Consider the following 12,822-nt stretch of genomic DNA (forward strand, 5'->3'; position numbering starts at 1 on the left):
GTCTGCAGCTTTCACTGTAAAAAGAAAATCTTTAGTGGCAGCGTGTCTTTTAAAAGACAGTACTTATGAGAAGGAATCTGTGGCCAGGCCTCCGACTACTCTCTTCCATCAGAGCTCCAGTTAGGGCAGCTTGCCTCATGATTCGTGCTTGGAATTTTTTAAAAACAATAAAGCTCACATCTCTCAAATAACTCAAAAACTGATTGTTAAAGTAACACATCCTTATTGTAGAAAAGAACAAACAAACCCCAAAATATCACAACCCAAAAAAGCCTCCCAGTTAACATTTGGTGTACTTTTCCTCTGCTTTTCCCACGTGGATAGACACATGCGGCCACAGAGACACACCCGCAGAGCTCGGATGGGGGTCATGTAGCACGTGTAGCCTGTACGTTGTTTTCCATTTAATATTCTCTTCTGAACTCTCCTCATGTCCTTTTAGCAGCTGAATACTATTCCATTACATTTGACTGAATGTCCAGTTCTCTTCTGGGTTTGAAGTGGCATGGATCATGGAAAGCACTGAGGAAGAATGGAAAGGGTGTGGACAGCCCAAGACACCTTCCTAGAGCTGCCTGTTACTGGCTGTGTGACCCTGGCCAACTAAAATCCCTTTGTCTCAATTTCCAAACCTACAAAGCGAGAAAAACAGCACCTTCCTTATAGGGTCGTTGGGAGGATGGAGCACGGTGACCCGTGCTATGTAAATTGCTCAACACATGCCTGCACTTAGTAAATGCGTAATCAGTGTTAATTCCTATTTATCTTCCCTTTTCCTAGGCTTTTCAAATCTTTTGCCATCAGCCAAACCCCAGGCACCTGGAACATTTTTCTGGGTTGGCTAACACCCTCTAGGGTACCCCTGTGTTTTAAAAGTCCCGTCTTCTAATTGTTTTGTGGTAACCCTCTGGGGGGACATTCTTGCCGAGCAACCTCAGATTTCTGCACTTTGCACTCAGCACAGCTGCCAGTGATGTGTGATGTAGGGAAGGGGAAAGGGAAGCTTCTTTGGGTGGGGTAGCAGATTGTACCAACCTAGCTTGTCCTCATCAGTAAAGACGGCCAGAGGACAGAGAACCAGACTGCAAGCTGGGTCTACCTAAGTACATCTGGTTGGCTGAGCTACAGTTTCCTTTCATGCTTCCCTTCTGCAGTTCCTGCTGTTGGCTTGGCAGTGTTGCAGCAGCAAGAGGAGCCGTTCTTGTGAGTTTTGGATTTGCGACTCTGCCTCTCGGTGGTTCGTTTTACCCGCTTCTTTCTTCTCTCCAGGCACTTGTGTTACTAGCTGACCTAGCTTTCATCAGGCGAGTACAGATTTTGCAATTTTCCTGTCATTGTTTTGACAATGGATTTGATTTGTATATGGCATCATCACATAATATCCCTATTTAGGGCACTTCTCTGATCCGGAGGTAGGGTTGAGGAGGAGGAAGTGTCAAGCCTGTCTTCTGACCCAGAAACCACTTCTTGTTTCCACAGAAACTCCCTTCCCCCACTGTCTCTTCCTGACTTGGGGGAGGGACGGTGCAGAAATGCCTGTTGGGTCCCTAATCTGTGGGCTATCATGTGCTAATTAAACTTTATTGCTGTGTGTCATCTGGAATCTGGCCCCATGTTGATGTTTTCATTGTATGCAGTAAAAAACTAGGTTGAATTATTAAGTGATAGTTAATGCTGGCCTCAAAAAATTAGATTGGAGAAGAGAAAAATTGACCTTAAGTCGCAATGATATTCGAGTCACTGAAGTGGATCTGCTCTCCTCACCCTGCACTATGCCACGGTGCATACAGCTTTAGTCATTGTTGCAGGGTGGAATGCTGATCTCACTTCATAAATATTTCGTGAGCACCTCTTATGTTAGACAGTGCTCTGGAGACTAGAAAGACAAACCAAACCAAACATGAATGCAACCATCAACAAGCTCAAATTTACTGGTAAGAGGAGACAAAAAGAATTATAAAAAGATGTGGTAGTGATATCAACCAGCTGCTCCAGGAACCTCAAGGACTGGATGCGCGTGTCTACCAAAGTACCGTGGAAGTTTCCCAGAGACATGTACTTTTGAGGGAACTCTGCAAGGATGATGAAAACTTGACAGATGGAGCCAGCGGGACCCATGTTGGCAGAGAGCACGGTGTCATCATGGAAAGAGGGAGGGGAACTCCCTCTTGTGACTGAAGCGTGGGGGGCTTAGAGAAAGATGGTGATGCAGGGAGAGGCAGAGGACAGTTCTGAAGGGCCTGTTAGGGATCAAAACCCCAACTCATGGACTTTCTCATGGAAACATAAAAACTACCTTATTTTGACATAAAAATCATTCTTAAGTAAAACTGCATTATGTAGTTATAGAAAGAAAACCCTAAACACTCCACTAAAAAGCTGTAATAACTAATAAAGTTGTAAGTTATAAAATCAACATACAAAAATCAGTAGAATTTCTGTGAAAAAGAAATCAAGTACAGTACAGTAGCTACAAAAAATTTAAACACCTAGGAGTAAATTTACCCAAAGGGGTGAAAGATCTCTACAATGAAAACTATAAAACACTGATGAAAGAAATTGAAGAAGTTGCTAATAAAAAAAAAGATATTCCATGTTCATAGATTGGAAGAATTTATATTCTTAAAATGTTCATACTTACCCAAAGCAATCTATAGAATTCAGTGCAATCCCCTGTCAAAATACCAAAGAAATTCTTCACAGAAATACAAAAAGCAATTCTAAAATTTGTATGGAATGACAGAAGTCCCCAAAAGTCAAAACAATCCTGAGCAAATGAAAGCAAGCTGGAGACTTCATACTTCCTGAATTCAAAATACGCTACAAAGCTATAGTAATCAAAATAGCATGATACTGGCATAAAAACAGACAGACCAATGGAACAGAATAGAGAGCCCAGAAATAAATTCACACACTTGCAGCCAACAGATTTTTAACAAAGATATCAAGAATACACAATGGGGAAATGACAGTCCTTCAGGTAAATGGTGTTAGGAAAACTGAATGTCTACATGCAGAAGAATTAAATTAGAGCCTTATCTCTCACCATATTCAAAAATTAACTCAAAATCAATTAAAGACTTAAACATATGAAACTACTGGAGGAAAACAGAGGAAATGTTTCATGACATTGGTCTGGGCAAGGATTTTTTTTTTTTTAATAAGACCTCAAAAGCACAGGCAACAAAAGCAAAAATAGACAAGTGGGATCAAACTAAAAAGCTCTATGCAGCGAAGGAAACCATCAACAGAGTGAAGTATCAATCTACAGAATAGGAGAAAATAGCTACAAACTATACATCTGACAAGGGGTTAATATCCAAAATATAAGGAAACTCAACCCAACAAAAAAACAATTCAATTTAAAAATGGGCAAACGCTTTGAATCAACATTTTTCAAAAGAAGACATACAGATGGCCAACAGGTATATGCAAAAATGCTTAATATCACTAATCATTAGGGAAATGCAAATTAAAACTGTTAGAGTAGGTAGTTAGGCAGACGTGACCAGGACAGAAGAGGGCCCCCTATGAATGCCAGGTGACCATCAGGTGATGGTCAGTCAGTTGTTAAACTGTTTCTATTAACAAAAATAATTGGTCATAGCTGGTGCAAGGGAAAGATAGTCTCCCAACAGATAGAAAACTCCTGAAGCTGGTGAACAGCAGCTTCCCGATAAGATCTCAGGAGTTGGATGAGCAGGCTCAAGCACAAAATGGCAGAGTTTAACTGGTAGATGACCTTCCTCTAAAAATGCTTGACTGGGTAAGGGAAAAATGCCTCAAGTGAGGATGTGCACAACTTTAGTAAACACACTGTGCGCACAGCCCCTCCCAAGTGCTGGCAGGCCACTGCGCATGTGGACAGCTGCCCTAAGGGAAAAATCAAGGGTGGAGAAATGGAAACCCTGAAGCCATGCCAATGTGTAAAACCCCACATCAAGGGCCAGACAGGGCACTTGGATCTCTCAAATTGCCCACTTGGCCCTCTTCCAAGTGTACTTTGCTTCCTTTTGTTCCTGCTCTAAAACTTTTCACTAAACTCTCACTCCTGCTCTAAAACTTGCCTCAGTCTCTTCCTTAAATCTACTTCTGCCCCTCAGCTGAATTCTTTCCTCCAAGGAGACAAGGATTGAGTTTGCTGTAGACCCACTGGATTCACTGCTGGTAACAAAACCACAATAAGATGCCATCTCACCTCAGTTAGAATGGCTACTATGAAAAAGACAAAGGATGACAAGTACTGAAAATGGAGAAAAGGGAACCCTTATATACTCTTTGGGGGAATGAAATTAGTAGAGCCATAGTGGAAAACCATATGGAAGTTCCTCAAAAAATTAAAAATAGAACTACCATACAATCCAGCAATTCCACTATTGAGTATATACCCAAAGAAATTGAAATCAATGTGTTAAAGAGATATCCGCACTTTCATGCTCATTCAGATTACTCACAATAGCTAAGATGTGGAATCCTATCACCTGCGTGTCCATCAGTGGATGAATGGATGAAGAAAATGTAATATATACATATGTGTGTCTGTGTATGTGTGTGTGTGTGTATGTATAAACACACAATAGAATACTATTCCATAAAAGAGAATGAAAGCCTACCATTCACAACAACGTAGATGAACCTGGAGGACACTATGTTAAGCCAGGCACAGAAACACAAGTACTGCATGATCTCACTCGTGGAATCTAAAAAGTTAATCACATAGAAGTAGAGAATAGAACAGTGGTTACCAGAGGCTGTCCTGGTTAGAAGGGAGGAAGGCATGGGGAGATGTTAGTCAAAGGTTACGTAATTACAGTTAGATAGGAAAAGTGAATTTCAAGACATCTATCGTACAATAAGGTGACTATTGTTAATGGCGATATTTTGTATTCTTGAAAAATATGTAAAGAGTGGATGTTATGTGTTCTTCCCACAAAAGTGATCACTATGTGAGTTTATTGGTTAATGAGCTAGATTTAACCATTCCACAGTGCATATGTACTTCAAAACATCATGTTGTACATGATAAAAATGTAAAATGTGATCTGCCAATTAAAAAAGCAAAAACATATCACTGCATTATGATGCTGAACCAACTTACACCCTAGAAGAAAGTCATAGGCAAAATCTCCCATTACGGAATTCACTGTTTCAGTTCTTCACTAAATCACTGATGCTTTCCCAACAGAGTCTCAGTCCTGCCCCATGTCTTTTCCTTCTAGATCAGTGCAGTGCTTACTGCCAGAACTCAGGGTTCAAACAGCCTCTGCGGCCACCGGTGCCTCTGCTGTTAGCTGCTTTAGCCTCCAGCTGTTTCAGTCCTTGGAGGATAGGCAGCATCAGCCCTCTGGGGTGGATGTAACTCAGTAAATTAAGAAGTAATGCCTTCACCTTGGCCTCTCCAGGTAACTGAAAGGCATAACAACAGCTTCCAGGAGTCTACTTCCTCTGGGTCCCAAATCCTTAATTAGGGGCACATCCCAACATGTTGCTTGACGCCTTATGTGCTCATGTATGGCAAATTCAAGGGGTGTAGTAGTGCATGAAAACTGCTTTAATTTAGGTGACTTCTATTTCTGTTTACACTTGTATAGCTCTAGCGTTGTGCCAGGTACTATTCTAAGCAGTTTAAGCATATTTGCTTATTTAATCCTCTTAATAGCTCTTTGAAGTAGGTATTGTCAAAACCTTCATTTACAGATGTGGAAACCGAGATCCAGAGAGGGAGACTAATTTGCTTGAGTTCCCACCACTTTGGCTGTGGAAGAGCCAGGATTTGAATGGAACAGGCTGATTTCTCCTATTCCTGCCAGCTGTATCTCTATATGGCTCCCCAGAATTAAAACCCCCACTTCCTTCAGAGGTGATTGCTCTACAGTGATTAGGCCCTGGAGTCTTCCCTGCACTTTGAATCAACTTGTCCTGAGTTGATCCCTTGGCTAGCAGGTTCATTGTACATCTATCCATCCATCCATCCTCCCTCCCTCCCTCTCTCTCTCTCTCTCTCTCTCTCTCTCTCTCTCTCTCTGTATCTCTCGTCTTACTTCCCAGATCCACTGATCCTTTGGGGCAAAAACACTTGAGTTCTGCCCTTACCACTTTGCTCTGCCCTTCAGTTCCTGTGAGCTTGATTCTCAAGGGCTTGATTAATTTGTGAATGAGCATCCAGCTTCCAGGGCAGCTACCACTCGCCTGCTTTGTAACCCAGGATGTGTGCTTCTATCATGCAGAAGGGAGCGCTTCCAGCAAGCCTCCCCAGAGGTGCCCACGGGGCCCTCAGAAGACCATGGCCCTGCTGGCCTCCAGCTGCAACTCAGCACTGCAGGCTTTTGCCACTGGGGCCATCAATCCAGTGGTATTGCTGTGATTCTTCCTCTAGCCCAGTCATTACCAATGCAGCAAGGTCTAACGCATACTTATCCTCACCATTTCTGTTTCTTTCATGAAAAAAAAATAATTCCAATCATCATCATTTTTTGTGCAAGGTCTTAAAAGAGCAAACAGAAAGGCATTCAGCCCATATATTTTAAATAAACACCATAAAAGTGGTGTTTATTTAAATGCAGATATCCTGGTTTCCTGTGTAGAGTTGCAAGCAATATCTGTCCATTTAAATGTTAATAGGAGTGTAAACCTCAAAATCAAAATTTTTCCATGAGGGAGAACAGCTTTTTCTGGTTCTATTTAATGGTTCTCTTCGCCTTTCCTCCTCCACCTTCCCTCATCATCAGCCTCCCTCTGCCCACTCCTTTCCACCACCCTGAACTAAATTCAACAAAGCTTAAATGTACCTTTCTCATTGCAAAAATTAGAATGTTAAACGTTAAGGTCATGGAATACAGATAATGGACTCAAGCCCGAATGATTCTTGAGGAGGTTTTTCTCTATCGTGGCCTTTGCCTGCAGAGTCAAACTCATCATTCTGGGTTCTTTCCAAGGGAATTATTCTTAGGCCAGCCCTGCATAATATTTTTCCAAGGCCTCAGAGTTAGGGTTTCCTCTGTCTTCTTTTCTTTCTCTTTTCTAAACAGGCAGGAAGAGATGGGAAAAGAAATACAAGCTATATATGATCCTGAGTACAAAATACCGCTGCGGGCACAGTGAGCAATCACAAAGAAATAAAAAGGCAGTTTCTTACCTCTAAAGAGAGGAGGTTGACACATAGGTTAATGAGGATGGGCAGGAATACATGCACAGGCCTTTCCTCGGGCAGAGAGGTGGTCGGGACTTACTCAAGTGCAAATAAAAAGCAACAAAGGTTTTTAAACAATGGAAATAATGTCTAATGCCTTCAAGTGCAAATATGGGACAGAATAACCTTCCTAAGGACCTCATGGACCAAGTTTTGTGTGTGAATGTGATATTTGGCTTCATCTTTATTTTCTTTCTTTTTCTCTCCTTCATTNCTCAGTTGACCTTTTAAATCTGGAATTTCTTGGTAAATTTCTTATTTCTATTTGGTGAAATTATCAAAGAAATATATATATAGTGAATTCTCACTCTGTCACACAGGCTGGAGTGCAGTGATGCGATCTCAGCTCACTGCAACCTCTGCCTCGTGGTTCAAGCGATTCTCTCTGCCTCAGCCTCCCGAGTAGCTGGAACTACAGGCATGTGCCACCACACCCGGCTAATTTTGTATTTTTAGTAGAGACTCGGTTTCACCATGTTGGCCAGGCTGGTCTTGAACTCTTGACCTCAGGTGATCCGCCTACCTCAGCCTCCCAAAGTGCTGGGATTACAGGCATGAGCCACCGTGCCCAGCTCTGCATGATTATTTTTATCCCGCTCTACTGTGTGCGTTTTGTAAGCTTCCTTCAGTCTTTTTTAGAACATGGCAGGACTATTAATATGTAAGTTAGAATTGAGTATATAAGTTACATAGATTTTGGTCCCATTATTTTATTTCAAATATTCTTTTTGTTCCCCAGCTAGTTCTTTTTTAATAGTACTGTTTTTATTTCACCGAGGCAACATCTTTCTTCTCTTGTCTTTCTGGGGATATGAAAAATAATTTTGAAAATTTTTTTCTTCTCCCCGTAACTTGTTTTTGCAAGTTGTTTATCTCCCCATTCATGGGCTTTTCTCAGATATGTGGAGATGGTTACTTGTCTGCTCATGTTAAACAGTACCTGGGAGCATTAATGAACCCCAGTTCAACTGCGGCATCATTGGAGAGTGGTCTGAGGGGCAGCTTCTGGGGCACTGTTACTGCCAGCGTCTATAGGTCTTTCCTCTGTGCTGGTCATCCCCAGAAAGTCCTCTCCCATTCTCTAGGCTGGAGGGCAAAGCCCTGGCAGCCAGGTCTGGGAGCCAAGTAGAGGAGAGCTGGGATTGATGCTAAAACTCAACGCCCATATGCTCATAGTCCATAACTCCATCAGGGTGGTGCAGTGAACTTCAGTACCATGCCCTGACTTTCAACTGTGCTGGCCAACCCTAAGCTGAGTTTGTTGACCTCCAAACCTAAGCACTGTGTTTTCTGACCCCCTTGCACCCTGATCCCGGGAGTCAATGATGGGAGAGAGGAATCCCTCAGCGATGTGGAGTGGCCAAGGGCATGTAGAAATCTAGTTCCCTCTTAAATAACTTACACCAAATCTCTGTTTTCTCACCCTCCCTTCTGCTTAATGGCCAGATCCAAATGGACCTGTTGGTGCCTGTTTGTGAGCCTTTTGGGGATTCCACAAGTTGGTGTTCAGCTTCTCTGATGCAGACTTTAGATTTGACTCTTTAGGTCCAATGTGGACTCTTTGGGACAGCGTCCGTCAGCCCTCCAGACTTCTGTTGCTGTCATCCCTGCCTCCTTCCCTATTTTCCCCATTCCTGAAGACTTCCGTCTTGCTAAGAAATCTCATAACTGCAGTCTGGCTTGGTTTAGGAGGAAGAAATGCTAGATACTTTCTTTTTCAATCTGCCATTATAACAGAGTACATCTTTAACTGTGTTATTTTCTTATGTAACTCAATAATGCAACTCACTCTTTTTGTAGTACGCTGGTTGTGAGATTATTTGTCAATAAGTTATGTAACTTCTTTGGATCTTGTGCTCCTCATCTGTAAAGCTGGAATATCTCTTGTCCTGTCTACCTTCTACGTTGTCATTGCAGCTTCCCTGAGTTACCACAAAGGTCTGAGGACAAAGTAACCAGCTGTTCATGCACAGCCCTGGCAAAATAAGGTTTTCAGGGTGATGTGAAAATCTTTCCAGGTCAATGGAAATACACACACCTGGCCTCTGGTTTTCATTCTTGTTTCCAGATCAACAACTTAGCACAACCTTCAGCTTCTGTTGACAAAGCCCTTTGGGAGAAGGCAAAGAGTTCCTGATCTGTGTTAGAGGACGGCAGCCCCTCCCCGACCTGGAACACAGACTTTTGGAAGAGGAATTATTATCTTCATTTGGCTGCTATTCTGCCGTTTCCTCTGTTTTCTTCTATGTAAAACACTTTGTTCTCATCTTCCAACAATTCTCACCTTCCCTCTTTTTCTGATTTGCATTTCCATTTTGTTTTTCTGCCCAGCCCGCTTTCCCATCCCTGGCCAAGGTAGACACCTCCTATTGACCCATTTTCCACTTAACTCCCCCAGGAAGAACCTTTGCCACTAGTGTCTGCAGAGCCTGGGGAACAGTACAGGCCTTCCATTGAGCAAGGCCTGGTGGGAGCTTAGCCTCCAGCAGGGTGGGGCTTCACATCCTGCCTTGTGCTGCCCAATGGGATAGGGTTTCTCCTAGAAAGAAACTTCTACACACCAAAAAGAGAAGGGCCTAGAAGATGAATGTGCTGATCCTTTATACTTCCTGTTTGTTTGTTTTTGTCGATACATGATATTTGTACATTTTTGTGGTACATGTGATATTCTGATACCTGCATAGAATGTATAATGATCAAGTCAGGGTCTTTAGAATATCCATCACCTTGAGCACTTTGGGAGGCCGAGGCGGGTGGATCACAAGGTCAGGAGATTGAGACCATCCTGGCTAACATGGTGAAACCTCGTCTCTACTAAAATTAAAAAAAATTAGCCAGGCATGGTGGCATGTGCCTGTAGTCCCAGCTACTCAGGAGCACATGTGATATTCTGATAACATGCATAGAATGTATAATGATCAAGTCGGGGTATTTCGAATATCCATCACCCTTAAGCATTTATCATTTCTTTGTGTTGGAAATATTTCAGCTATTTTGAAGTACACAGTACATTGTTGATAACTGTAGTTACCCTACTCTACCATCGAACACTAGAACTTATTTCTTCTAACTGTGTGTATGTGCCCATTACCCAGTCTTTCTTTGTCCACACCCTCCCCAGCCTCTGGAACCATTATTCTACTCTCTACTTTGATTAGATCAACATATTTAGCTCCCACACATGAGTGAGAGCATGTCTTTCTGTGGTCTGGCTTATTTCACTTGACATAATGACCCCCAGTTCCATCCATGTTACTGCAAATGATAACATTTCATCCTTTTCATGGCAGAATAGTATTCCATTGTGTATATGTAACACATTTTCTTTATTCATTCGTTGAAAGACACTCAGCATGATTTTCGTGTAAAAACACATAGATCAATGGGACAGAACAGAGAACCCAGAAATCCACATACTCACAGCCAACTGATTTTTCAACAAAAGCAGCAACATACACCGGGGAAAGGGCACCCTCTTCAGTAAATGGTGCTTCAGTAAATGGAAAGACTGAATACCCATGTGCAGACGAATGAAACTAGGCCCATATCTCTCCCCAGGTAGAAAAATCAACTCCAAATGGATTAAAGACTTAAAAGCAAAATCTAAAACTATGCATCCTGTGTAAGGAAGCACAAACCCCATAAAGGGAAACCTCCTTTTCATTGAAAATAAGCTGTTCTCTCTCTTTTCCCCTATCCACTACCTTTTTGCCCTTGAAGATGGTGGGGAGTAGAAGCTTTGGTAGTAAAGAGTATCTCTTTTCTAAGAGATGATCCAAATAAGATCTCATGTCAAGTGGGGACCTTTCTGTATACTGAGATGGCAGCTCAGGTCTTGGTTACTCAAGAGTCTCTTGTGATAGTGGAGAAGGCAGGGACTAAGGTACAGGGCTGGTGGCCGTGGAGAGAGCATTTGGGGAGATGGAGGGAAGGACAGCACAGGTAGTTCAGTAAGAAGGGCAAAAGTGCTCCTTGCTTCTCTGACTGGCTGCGGCTCCCCACGCAGGCTGTGGGGCTCACAAGCTCCTGTTGTGATCAGTCGATGCTTTCAGCAGTTCCATCTGACACATAGGTGATATGAGCAGGGGGTACAGGGCTGCAGGATAATCAGGCACCCCGGGAAGTTTCCATAAGTGACTGTGAGCCTCACTTCTACCTGGCTGGGGCAGGCATCCCGGGTCAGCCAGGGCAGGCAGGGTCACCCTAGTAGAGCAGGAACCTGCCCTGTGGCTCTCAAAGAGCTCTGTCTCTGTGACCAGAGCCCTGTCCTCCTTCCTCCGCAGGCCCCTCCTCACCAGAGGGAAGGGTCTGCTGCTGTTCCCCTCCTGTGCCCCATCCGTCCCTACTCCCGATCAGCTTCCTCCCAGGCGGGGGGCTGTTAATGTCTGATGGTCAGTGTCAGGAAAAGAAGGGTGGCCTGGGTCCCTCTACAGAGGGATCTTAAACCAAACTGCACCATAGATCCTTTTGTTTGCTCTGCTGGGGTTCCATGGGGTGACTGGAGTGAGAGAGAGGAATGGAGCGGTTGGGACCTGGACACCTTTTGAGGTGTGTGGTCTCTGAGATGTTCTCCAAAGAGACCTGTGGGGTGCTTGTTTCTCAGAGAAAATACTGTCCAGGCAGCAGCGGGTGTGCTTGCATGAGGTGTTGATGTATGTGGTTTACTTCAGGCACTTCCCTTTGACAGAGAGGGATGCCCAAGGGTCCTCCAGGATGCTCTGCAACCCCCTGGGGAGCACAGACCCTGGGGCAGAGGCAGAATAAGTAGCTTTGCTCTTGTGTGGAGCTTCATTGGCGGGGTTATGGCACAGGCTTAGATGTGGGTGGGTGGAGAGGGGTCCCAGGGAGCTGTGGTGGATGCTGGTGGAGGGTGGAAGAGTGGGTGGCATGACCAGGAGGTCAGAAGGTAGAGCTCTAGATAAGGAGTGATGGATGAGGAAAGTGTGCCCGTAGCTTGGTGGGGGTTGGGGTGCAGTGGGCACATGGAAGGGCAGGGGGGTTGAAAGCAGCTCTGGCTGCTTCTGGGTACAAGAGGGTAGGGGTTGGAGCTGGGGAGGAAGTCAAGCCAGATGCTGAGTGGCCAACATAGCCATGGCAGTAGCTCTGCCCTCTGCCTCCTGCTAAAAATACTGCCTTTCCAGACAACGCTCTTCCTCCTGGAGCTGATGGGTCTGCCAAGCGTAGAACAGAGATGGGCCTGACTCAGAAAGCAGGGTTGACCTTGGGGTTGGAGGAGCTGAAGCAAGTGCCATGAAAGTGTTCTGCTCTGGAACTCAGAGTAGAGCAGGAAGTGTGACTTTCCACCAGCTTGGAGGGGAAGGAACAGAACACCAACCCCCGCCCCCTCACATTGATAGCTTTCCCTCACATGCTATCAAGTCGGGGTATTTTGAATAACCATCACCTTGAGCATTTGCAACCTCTTAGAGAGACCAGGAGGCCTTGGCAGGTGCAGCCTGACTGCCCAGATCCAGCAGCTGGTTTCTCTGGTTCTCAGCTCTTGGAGAGGCTGAGTGATGCTATGTTTGGAAGCTGGGAGCACTGGACAGGTCTGGGTTCCAGTCCCTGTTCAACCACTTACTAGATATATATCTTTCAGCAAGTTGCTGCAATTTGCAAATAGGAATAAAGAT

The 12,822-nt window shown here is 44.0% G+C and overlaps 1 protein-coding gene across 1 annotated transcript in view; it reads left to right on the plus strand.

Moving 5' to 3' along the window:
• Window positions 1–12,822, plus strand: part of TMEM178B (transmembrane protein 178B) — a 418,414-nt gene that overhangs the window by 361,972 nt on the left and 43,620 nt on the right. The window lies entirely within an intron of this gene.

The sequence above is a fragment of the Cebus imitator genome, unplaced genomic scaffold (assembly GCF_001604975.1).
Source record: "Cebus imitator isolate Cc_AM_T3 unplaced genomic scaffold, Cebus_imitator-1.0 Scaffold260, whole genome shotgun sequence".
Lineage (NCBI taxonomy): Eukaryota > Metazoa > Chordata > Mammalia > Primates > Cebidae > Cebus > Cebus imitator.